At 42.7% G+C, this 11,070-nt stretch overlaps 1 protein-coding gene and 1 pseudogene across 2 annotated transcripts in view; both read left to right on the top strand.

The window, feature by feature from the left end:
* Positions 1 to 47: 47 nt before the first annotated feature.
* The window catches only part of RBM47 (RNA binding motif protein 47), a 258,207-nt gene continuing 247,184 nt past the window's right edge, over positions 48 to 11,070 (top strand). The window contains exon 1 of the mRNA XM_011987992.1: positions 48 to 541. The gene's annotated coding sequence lies outside the window, so the exon portion shown is untranslated. The remainder of the gene's footprint in view (positions 542 to 11,070) is intronic.
* On the top strand, positions 6,182 to 7,594 carry LOC105545170 (annotated as a pseudogene). The gene has a single exon (XR_001006878.1). The product of XR_001006878.1 is annotated as a 60S ribosomal protein L4 pseudogene (transcript).

Here is an 11,070-nt window from a genome sequence, read left to right as displayed (position 1 = left end):
ACTGTGAGGCGGATGGCCTCGGCAGGGGGCGGGCGGCGGGAGGAGAGAGGGAGGGAACCGGGAAGGGCCCGCAGACCAGACGCTGAGCGCTCCGGTGCGCAGCGCCCCACGCAGCCGGGACCCGGCGCCGCTCTGCGCGTGGAACCGCCGCGCGCTCCCGGCCTCGGGAGCTGAGCTCGAGAGAACTTCGCTGCCTTCGGGTCGCCGCTCCCGCTTTCCACTGTGGAATGTGCAGCTTGGGATAAAGAGAAACCAGGGTTTGGGGAGCGGTCCTCCTGGAGACTTTCTCTCCGCAGGTCTCCAAGGTTAAGCAATTCTGACCCACTGGAATTCCCAGAGCCTGGGAGTTAAGCCTAAAACGCTCTGTTGCTTTAAGCGGCGCGGTGGGGAGTCGCTGGACACTCCTTATTTTGGTTTTACATTAAAAAGAAGGCGGACGAGAAGATGTTGTAGGTGACTTCCTAGCTGTGTTATGTTGCTCCTGGGCTGTGAATGGTGTTAATTTCTGAAGTGGGCGGCTCCAAAAACTTAACAAGGAAAGGTAAGGTGTTTTTTGGTATTCCTTCTAACTATTGTCCCTTAATCTTACATTTGGGTCCCAATTTTTGAAGTATATATTTTTTTCTTTTTCTTCTCTTTTTAGCCCTTATCCCTCATGCTATCACTCACCTTCTGTCTCTTGGTATATTTAGTGGGAAATAAAGTGTTTATAAAAAGGTTTGAAAAGGGTCAGCTTCTGGGAAGGCAGATAATCATTACAGTCAGCCCCATCGTGTTTCCTGTAGTGATGAATCTTTTTCCATAAAAGAAACTGATTTTTTTTTTTCACTCTTGAAAATACATGATTGGACCGCCCAGAAGCACAGGTGACTTTAGACTCAGATTATTACAGTGAGATTGAGGAAGCGTCCTGGACAGGAGGCATCTCATTTAAGTGTTAACCAGGGCAGAGGGGGGTCTTCCTGCAGTAATTTACCTCTGAAAGTAACACTCGGTGGAGGTGTAGTTGTTTCAAATTAAAAATTCAACCTGTAGAAAAGGGTAGGGCTGATGAATTATGACATCTGACAAATTAGCAGTTGACCGGATATTTAAGAAATCAGATAAAATAAATGGAAGTGGAACTTTTCAAATAAATGACTCATTTTTTAATTAGGTAAAAGTTCAGCCACTCCTGGGTACTGTCCCAAGGCATAAGTGATAGGAAGATACCACCAAGGTCCTTACAGGCCATTACCGATCTGAACTAAAAATCAAACCTTTTTTTTTTTTTTCTGGTGGTATTTTAATGACTCACTGTTTTGTTTAGCAGGAATATAGATTAAAAAATGTATTCTTTCAAAGTTTTAAGGCAAGGTCATACGAATTTCTCAGGGGAGGGAAAGCAAAGGATTGGCAACTCAACATGAAGGGGTTGCCGAAGTTTTGAGCTCAAAAGGTTGGCAATTAGATCCAGAGCGTTTGAGAATTGCAGGTGCTAATTCTAATGGTCAGCGGCATAACACACAACCTCTAGATAAACCAAAGTACTCAACCTAGAGGATAAGAAGAGATCACTTTGTGGGAGTTTGTGTTGCTCTTCATTTAAACAATGATCTTTGTCAGATTGCTGACTTGAAGTCTTGGAGGGAACTAAAATCAACCCAGTCTAAAAGGAAAACAGAAGGAAAAAAAGAAAGGAAGAGATGGTTTGGGTTTTAATGTTTTTTTCTGGTCTGCTTTACCCTTCATCTTGTTCTGATATACATACTGTTGGCCTCTTTGACTCAATTACTGCACACTGGAAGAATGGGATCTCAGAAATTTCCCAAGCACCTAGCTTCGTGATTAACTTTCAGTATGTGTCAAATGAAGAAATAAGCCTAGCTCTGCCGTCCTTTACCTGGCTAGGTAGGCCATGCTTAAATTAATTAGATCAAGATATTCTGAATATCAATCAATTATTAAAGATTTATTATCTTCCTCTTGGTTTTTGCATTTACAGAAGTTTGTAGGATTGAGAATTCATCATCATCATTTTTTTTTGTACCAATCTCTGTATTTTTAATAGTCAACATGTTTATTTTTGATTCCCCCACTGTGCTGCTTTAAACTAAATTTTAAAAGAATTCTGCCCAAAGCAGTGGTGATCCTGAGGATGAAATAAAGACAGAAAGCAAGGGAACTACATGCTTCTGGGCACATGTTCTATACACTTGCTCTAACCAGTGTTAAAGACTATTCATATTTTTTTTCTCACATGATAAGAACATTCATATTAGACTATTTGGTTTACTGTTCTACCTCATGATTTTTTTAAAAGATTGGGTTAAAGTAGGCGAAATTATTTTCTTACAAAAGGATTTAATTTGCTTTTCAAATTCTGCTCTGAAGCTCAAGATTAAATCATGTCCCAAATGACTGAGCTTTCATTGCTATAGAAAAGCATTTGGCTATTTCAGTAAGTTTCCACCTCCACATCTTAAGTCTCCTGATTTATCAGAAAAGGTCAGGGGAGTGGATACAAGGATGAAGGTGGGAGATTTTCTTAAAATTGGACCCAGGCGCAAGGAAAACTGTGATTAGGTTATCCCAGAAGATACATTATTCTGGGGAAAAATAACTTACTCTGAAGAGGGTTTAAGTTTGGAATTCATGAGACTTAGGAGAAAGGGTATGTTTAGAATGAAGGTAGAATTTGGGTGCCAAACTTTTATGAAGTTACAATGAAGACATTAAATGCAGCTTTAAGTGCTTGTCACAGTGATTCCAAGCTAAAGGTTATGTTGCAGTGTTTCAGCTACTGGCCTGATTAGGAGATATATTTTCTTTCCCTCTTGGGAACAGTCTCTGTGTCTTAATGATGATGCTGATTTTCTGGTTTAATATCATAAAAGGTGTGTGTTAGTCCCAACATTACTGCTCCAAGTAATGGCTTCAAAGAGCAACTGGATAAATATTTTCAATAATAGCAATGCAGAGATGACGGGTTTCAAGATAGGAGGCCTTTGGAGCCTCCAGAGAATTGTCGTAGAAGTGATCAGTAACTAATTGCTCAGTTGCCACCTCAAGTTGTTGTTCCCATCTTATGCTGGAGAGATTCAGGAAAATGGCACCCTGCCATTTTTTGTGTGTGGTCCTGAATCATCCTGTCAGTAAAACTCCTGAGATCGTCTGAGCTGGAGTTCTGATTGTTTCTGTTTCTCTCATAGTTGCTTCCCCATCTATTCTGTCAGCGTCTGTATCAGGGGAGAGGCAGTGGGGAGGGCGATCTCCTCCGCTTGAAGTCAATGACCACCTTCTTTTAAGAATCTCGTATCTTTTGCTCTGAAAAAGGTGTGGGGGAGGAAAACTTTCATTTTCCAGTGAAAGTAGAAAGGGAGAGAATGTCTAGAGGAATAAATGGCCAAGAAACAGGTAAGTTCTGAATGTGGTCCTAGTGTGGAATTTACCAGAAAGCTCACATGGAGATTACCAATGCCCTCAAAGGATTGCAGGTAAACTAGCAACTGTGAGAAGTAGAAGCTCCTCCTCCCTTTTGTAATTCAAATGTTCCTAGTGTACTGCAATAGACACTAGTTTGAATGAATTCAAGATATCATCTCTTGGTACAACCAAAAGTAAACCGATTACAAAAGGCACAAACCCTTCAACCATACTCCCACTCTCTGCCTTTCCTCTACTTTCTGTGTGGTTTAAGGACACCCGAAAAAAAAAAAAAAGAATTGCAGCTCGATTTAAGTAACTTACATATTTAATAGGAGAAGTCTTTTTTTGTCATTGTGAATCTTCCATTTTTGTCCTCATAGGAACTTAGTTTATGTAAAAAATGATTTGTAGGTGTGTCTAGATGCATATGGTTTATGTGTTTGTAAAATAAAATACATAAATAAGCTGATCACATAGAAGTGATTGTGACTATAGTAGCTCTTTTGGTACACCCTATTAAAGCTTTTAGAGTAGAGTCATTTTAGAAGTCAAAAGCACAATCTCTGCTTTTCTGAAGGCCGTTTCAGGGAGATGACATCAAGAGAAAACAGAGTGCTAGTGTAACCCTGAAAACCCTTTGTGTTTTAGGAAAATATCAATGTTTTGGTCTCAGGAGATTTCTGGTTCTGAAAAATGTATGCTTTATTTATAGATTACACTCAACCACATTAATCAAGAAAAGAATATCCAGTCTCCCCAAATCACGATATTTGTCTTTGGGGATACTATATGTTTGTGGTTCTCATGAACATGGTGGCCCTGCACAGAGACCATAGTGGGTTCCTGGTGGGTGTACATTGAATGAAAGGGGAGTTGCTGACAGCTTTGGCCTCCTGACTGTGCCTTGCATCGATGAATTGTCAGTTTTGCCTTGAGTACCCACCAACTGGGGTGGAAGACAACCTGTTCCCAGACGCTGTGGATAATCCACATGTGGGTGAGCAAGAGTTAAGTATATGTACCAGTGGGCAGTGAGTGAGTGTACAATGAATGCAGGGCATTGTGCAGCTGAAACAGGAACAGGATGCCTGTACCTGACCAAGGAAATGCCAGCGTATTAAAATTATAATAAAAAGTATCTACCTTTCAGAGCACCGAGACCTGGCTCAAACATGTTTGTAAAGCATTTCACGTGCCCCAAGAAAAAGAAAAAGTATAGAAGTACAGAATGGACAGGGTTTTTTCAGGTGTTATTTCTCTTAGATCAATTTAATTCCTATTCTGAAAATGTGTATTTGAACCTTGTAAGCACAGGTAAATCATTCATGTTTCAAAAACTAGGGTTCCACGTTGGTGAAGATGATAGCACTGTGACTTTTGAAAAGATGGCTTAGGCTGGGCACGGTGGCTCATGTCTGTAATCCCAGCACTTTGGGAGGGCAAGGTGGGTGGATCACAAGGTCAGGAGTTCAACACCAGCCTGTCCAATAGGGTGAAACCCTGTCTCTACTAAAAATACAAAAATTAGCCGGGCATAGTGGCAGGTGCCTGTAGTCCCAGCTACTTGGGAGGCTGAGGCAGGAGAATTGCTTGAACCTGGGAGGTGGAGGTTGCAGTGAGCCGAGATTGTGCCACTGCACTCCAGCCTGGGCAATAAGAGTGAGATTCCGTCTAAAAAAAAAAAAAAGAAAAGAAAAGGTGGCTTAAATAATATTTCTTTTTGTGTGTTGTCATTTAGTTTTAAAAATAATAACGTGGTTCTCGGTACACCAAGCCCTTGCCAAGATTAGGCCCATCTTCCCAGTAGCCTTCTCAAGACAAAGTTGCCTTTGTGTAACTACAACTGGGAGGGTTTGGTGACATAGAAAACTCAATGGGGCACTGCAACTTTTTATTAACAGAAAATGCAATGGCCTAATGTTTTTGTGGTTTTCTGTTTTTGTTTTATGTTCTACCAGTTCATATCTCTGATCTATTTCTCCATGAGGATGATCTTACTATTTTAGACTTGTCCAGGGAAGAGTGAGGTGGTTGTGGCTTAACCTTAGAATTTCGTTAGATTGTAAAAGACTGCAGCATGCTGGCATGGAGGAGAGCTCAGCTCTGCGGGCTAGTTTGTTATCAGGGAAATCAGCAAAGTTTGGTCACATGGAGAGAAAAAAAAGGGATTTAGCTAAAGATGCAGATTTTGGGGAAAGGATGGCTATTCATACTAAATTCACACTCCATAGCAGAGTGACTAGGAGCATAGACTGCCTTGGTTCCAATCTTAGTTCTGCCACTTACACGTGACTTTAGGCAGGCTAACTAAAAAAGAAAACATCGTGACTCAGTTTCCCCAACTGTAAAATGCCTACCTCACAGGGTTATTATAAGGATTAAATAAATTAATCTGGGCCAGGCTTGGTCACTCACACCCGTCATCCCAGCACTTTTGGAGACCAAGGCCCGTGGATCACTTGAGCCCAGGAGTTTGAGAACAACCTGGGCAATATGGTAAAACCCCATCTCTACAAAAAATACAAAAATTATCCAGGCGTGGTGGTGCGTGCCTGTAATCCCAGCTACCCAGGAGGTTGAGGTGGGAGGATCCCTTGAGACCGGAAGGTGGAGGTAACAGTGAGCCAAGATTGCGTCACTGCACTCCAGCCTGGGCAACAGAGCAAGACTCCATCTAAAAACAAACAAACAAACAAGCAAACAACTTTATACCTCTTTTTCTGCTCTTTAATATCCTTTAAAAGGCTGAGAGGCTTTTCCTATGGCAGCAGCTGGGCTGAGAGGAGCGTGGCTGTCTCCTCTCTCCGCCATGGCGTGTGCTCGCCCACTGATACCGGTGTACTCCTAAAAGGGGGAGTCATCTGGCAAAAATGTCACTTTGCCTGCTGTATTCAAGGCTCCTATTCGACCAGATATTGTGAACTTTGTTCACACCAACTTGCGCAAAAACAACAGCCCTACACTGTCAGTGAATTCGCAGGTCATCAGACCGGTGCTGAGTCTTGGGGTACTGGCAGAGCTGTGGCTCAAATTCCCACAGTCGGAGGTGGTGGGACTCACCGCTCTGGCCAGGGTGCTTTTGGAAACATGTGTTGTGGAGGCCGAATGTTTGCAGCAACCAAAACCTGGCGCTGCTGGCATCGTAGAGGGTACACAACCCAAAAACGATATGCTGTCTGTTCTGCCCTGGCTGCCTCAGCCCTGCCAGCACTGGTCATGTCTAAAGGTCATCGTGTTGAGGAAGTTCCTGAACTTCCTTTGGTAGTTGAAGATAAAGTTGAAGGCTACAAGAAAACCAAGGAAGTTGTTTTGCTTCTTAAGAAACTTAAAGCCTGGAATGATATCAAAAAGGTCTATGCCTCTCAGGGAATGAGAGCTGGCAAAGGCAAAATGAGAAACTGTCGCCGTATCCAACGCAGGGGGCCGGGCATCATCTATAATGAGGATAATGGTATCATCAAGGCCTTCAGAAACATCCCTGGAATTACTCTGCTTAATGGAAGCAAACTGAACATTTTGAAGCTTGCTCCTGGTGGGCATGTGGGACGTTTCTGCATTGGGACTGAAAGTGCTTTCCGGAAGTTAGATGAATTGTATGGCACTTGGCGTAAAGCCGCTTCCCTCAAGAGTAACTACAATCTTCCTATGCACAAGATGATTAATACAGATCTTAGCAGAATCTTGAAAAGCCCAGAGATCCAAAGAGCCCTTGGAGCACCACGCAAGAAGATTCATCGCAGAGTCCTAAAGAAGAACCCACTGAAAAACCTGAGAATCATGTTGAAGCTAAACCCATGTGCAAAGACCATGCGCCGGAACACCATTCTTTGCCAGGCCAGGAATCCCAAGCTCTGGGTGGATAGGGCAGCTGCTGCAGCAGCAGCACTAGAAGCCAACTCAGATGAGAAGGTGGCGGTTGCAGGCAAGAAGCCTGTGGTGGGTTAGGGTTAGGGAAAAGAAAGGAAAGAAGGCTGCTGTTGGTGTGAAGAAGCAGAAGCAGCCTCTAGTGGGAAAAAAGGCAGCAGCTACCAAGACACCAGCCCCTGAAAAGAAGCCTGCAGAAAAGAAACCTACTCCAGAGGAAAAGCAACCTGTTGCATAAACTCTTACATTTGATTATTCCATAAAGGTCAAATTATTTTGGACAGCTTCTTTTGAATAAAGACCTGATCATACAGGCAGTGAGGAGGGAAAAAAAAAAAAAAAAAGTCTGAGAGTTGCCAATAAGCGATGATGAGGAGGAAAAAAGTGCATTGTTTCATAATTAGAAAAACTTATTAGGTCATTATTAGAAGGAAAAAAGTACGTTTTCTCAAAATTAGGGAGAGTGAAGAGCTGACTGTGATGGTTCATGCCTGTGATCCCAGCTACTTGGGAGGCTGAGGCAGGAACATCGATGGTTGACAGGAGCTCAAGGCTTTTAGTATGCTATGATTGCCCCTGTGACTAGCCACTGCACTCCAGCCTGGATAACATAGTGAGATCTCACCTCTAAAAATTACGGAGAGTCAGCCAAGAAATCCAAGAGTGAAAGGGCAGTATCAGGTGAATATCAATGAGTCACAGCAGTGTGGCTTTTCTGGTGGGCTGACGGTGTACTCTTAGTTAAGGAAAAGATGAGGAAGAACAGGTGGATGAAGAACTATTGGAAGAATTGCCTCTAGTGAAATCCTATTTGCAGAGCAAAGAGAAATCCAATAACAAGTTAGCCCTTCCCATTTGGTGCAAACAGTAGTTTGGCTCAGGGACCTCCTTTGCTTTTTGCTCCACATTGTGGGCTCCAGGATCTACCTCAAGGTATTTGCCAGTGAGTAAACAGAAACTGCCAGCTCATGTGATACGGACAAGCCCAGTGTGAAACCTAGGAGTCACTTCTCTGGTGGGAACTGCAGGAGGCACACAGACCCTGAAATTAAATGGTAACACCCATGTTCTCATACACCCTAGTCATGTATGAAAGGTCTTGCCTTTTCTCCATTGGCTAGAGCTAGTGTCAGAAGGGTGGATGCGTCTGCAGAATCTGCTTATCTGCTCCCCTGCTTCCACCTTTGTCCTCACTGCTCTCCCTGCACACTCCTTTCTTGACCTAGTATCCAGAGTGACTTTGTTTTTTTTGAGACAGAGTCTCACTCTGTCACCCAGGCTGGAGTGCAGTGGCATGATCTCAGCTTACTGCAACCTCTGCCTTCCAGGCTCCAGTGATTCCCCTGCCTCAGCCTCCTGAGTAGCTAGGATTACAGATGTGCACCACCACGCCTGGCTAATTTTTGTATTTTTAGTAGAGATGGAGTTTCACCATGTTGGCCAGGCTGGTCTCGAACTCCTGGCCTCAAGCAATCTGCCTACCTTGGCCTCCCAAAGTGCTGGGATTGCAGGCGTGAGCCACCGCACCTGGCCAGAGTGACTCTTTTAAAACAGAAGTCAGATCGTATCAGTCCCCTGCTGAAAACTTTCTAGAGCCTTTCTATCTCACTCAAAAGCCAGTGAGTGACTTTATTTCTAAGCCCCATCACCTCTTTAACCTCACCTGCTACCACACACATCCTTACTCCCTCTGCTTTAACCACACTCATTTTCTTGATGGGGTGTGCCCAACACATTCATACCACAGGGCCTTTGCACTGACTGCCCCTGATGCCTGAACCATCATCCCCAGACATATCCATGCTTCACTCCTTCGCCTCCTTCAAGTCTTTGCTCTGCCTCTTCCTAGTTAAAACAGCAATTCCTCCTTCCTGCCCGCATCCTCCGTGTCGCTACCCTGCTCTTTCTCTGGTATTTATCACTTTGTAGCATGCTATGTAATTGTATGACCTATTGTCTGTCTCTCCCTGACTAGAATGTCTACTTCATTCATTGATATATCCAAAGCACATTAGAGGAGCGTCTGCCACAGAGTAGGTGCTCCATAAATATTTGTTGAATAAATGAATAAGACACACAGGCTTTTACACATTTCAAGTGTGACTGAAAGCGTTTTACTCGAAATACAACCACGAACATACCTTTCTGAATGAGCATGGGTTTTCTCCCAGACCTCTTCTAGGAGGCTGCCATGTTTTCTGTGGTTTATTTTCTCTGCCACCACAAGTCCTTGATGGAGGCTGATGACTAAGTAACGTGCAAGGCAGGGCCAAATGTGGGGATGTTGCAATCATTTCAGCACTTCCCCATTTCAGAGCTTCCCTGTTTCCAAATCAAAGCCTCCTCTTTGGCAATCTTTTTGTGATTTACATCTAAATGTATAGCCCTCTGTTTTGAACCTGTTTTGTGAATTGCATGCCCTACAGATACTTGACTGACTTACGTTACTATATTGTTTATCACCTTTTCTATTGTCATTTAATTATAATTAATGATTGTTCTGAGAGTAACTGTCAAGACAAATTGTCTTAAATACCTCTTTTCACCTTTGAGGTTTTCACAAGTGTCAATTGCTGCTACAGAATTCCATTTAGATTGTTCTTGGTTGTAGAGCTTAATTAGGTATTTTTGTCTTAACCTGGCATGAAATGGAAGTGCTAGAGTCATTGTTTGAGTCTTTAATTTTTCCCCAGAACCTTTATACAAATATTTGATCTTGCCTTTTACCAAATGGCAAAACAATTCTCTGATCTGTCATGTTTGTTTGCTAGCCCTGGCTTCGTTCTCTCCTTTGGACAATTATCTAGGTTTGGCAAAATTGCTTTTCTTGGCCTTGGGACGCACAGTTTCCTTCTCTGTGTTCATTTGCCTTGTTTAGAGCCATAATTCACTGAAAAGGGCTTCCTCAGTTGCTGGTAGACTCCTATGGCTACTAGGCTTAGGGACCCTACAAACCATCTTGAAGGTAGTACAGACTCCAGGAAGGTTCTTTGCAGTAAAAAAAAAAAAAAGGCAATAGTACATAAAGTCTGCTGAGAGTAGATGAAGAGCCTGGATGTAGTTATTTATGACTGTTGTCAATCATGGTTTGTGGCTGATTTAGAATTATTTGGATTTTTTTTTCCTTCTAAATTGATTTGGAAGACATCATCACAGTTTGTTGAGGAGTGCAAAAAATACACACACAAATTATACGGCTAATAAACAAAGAGCTAATGTTCAAAGTTATTTCTGCAAATCATCTTATTTCTTATCACATGTACTGAATGGGACATTAGAAATGAATGGGGGGCCAGGCACAGTGACTCACGCCTGTAATCCCAGCACTTTGGGAGACCGAGGTGGGTGGATTACTTGAGCCCAGGAGTTAAAAACCAGCCTGGGCAATTTGGCGAAACCCCTTCTGTATTAAAAAAATTTTTTTAAAAGAAAAGAAAAAATGAATAGCATATAAATGTTAAATTAGACTTGTCTTTGTTAATATACTATGTAGAGGCAGCTGGTGGTAATTATTTACCAAAATATAGAACCAGTAAATATGAATTAAATGACTTAAACTAGACACATTGAAAGGACTTATTTTCTTGCCTAAATATAGACTTTTTCTTTTGAGACGGAGTCTTGCTCATATTGCCCAGGCTGGAGTGCAGTGGCACAATCTCGGCTCACTGCAACCTCCGCCTCCCGGGTTCAAGCCATTCTCCTGCCTTAGCCTCCCGACTAGCTGGGATTACAGGCACCCGCCACCACACCTGGCTAATTTTTGTATTTTCAGTAGAGATGGGTTTCACCATGTTG

The sequence above is a fragment of the Mandrillus leucophaeus genome, unplaced genomic scaffold (genome assembly GCF_000951045.1).
Source record: "Mandrillus leucophaeus isolate KB7577 unplaced genomic scaffold, Mleu.le_1.0 Scaffold320, whole genome shotgun sequence".
Classification (NCBI taxonomy): domain Eukaryota; kingdom Metazoa; phylum Chordata; class Mammalia; order Primates; family Cercopithecidae; genus Mandrillus; species Mandrillus leucophaeus.
This window is presented reverse-complemented; position numbering and strand designations above follow the sequence as displayed.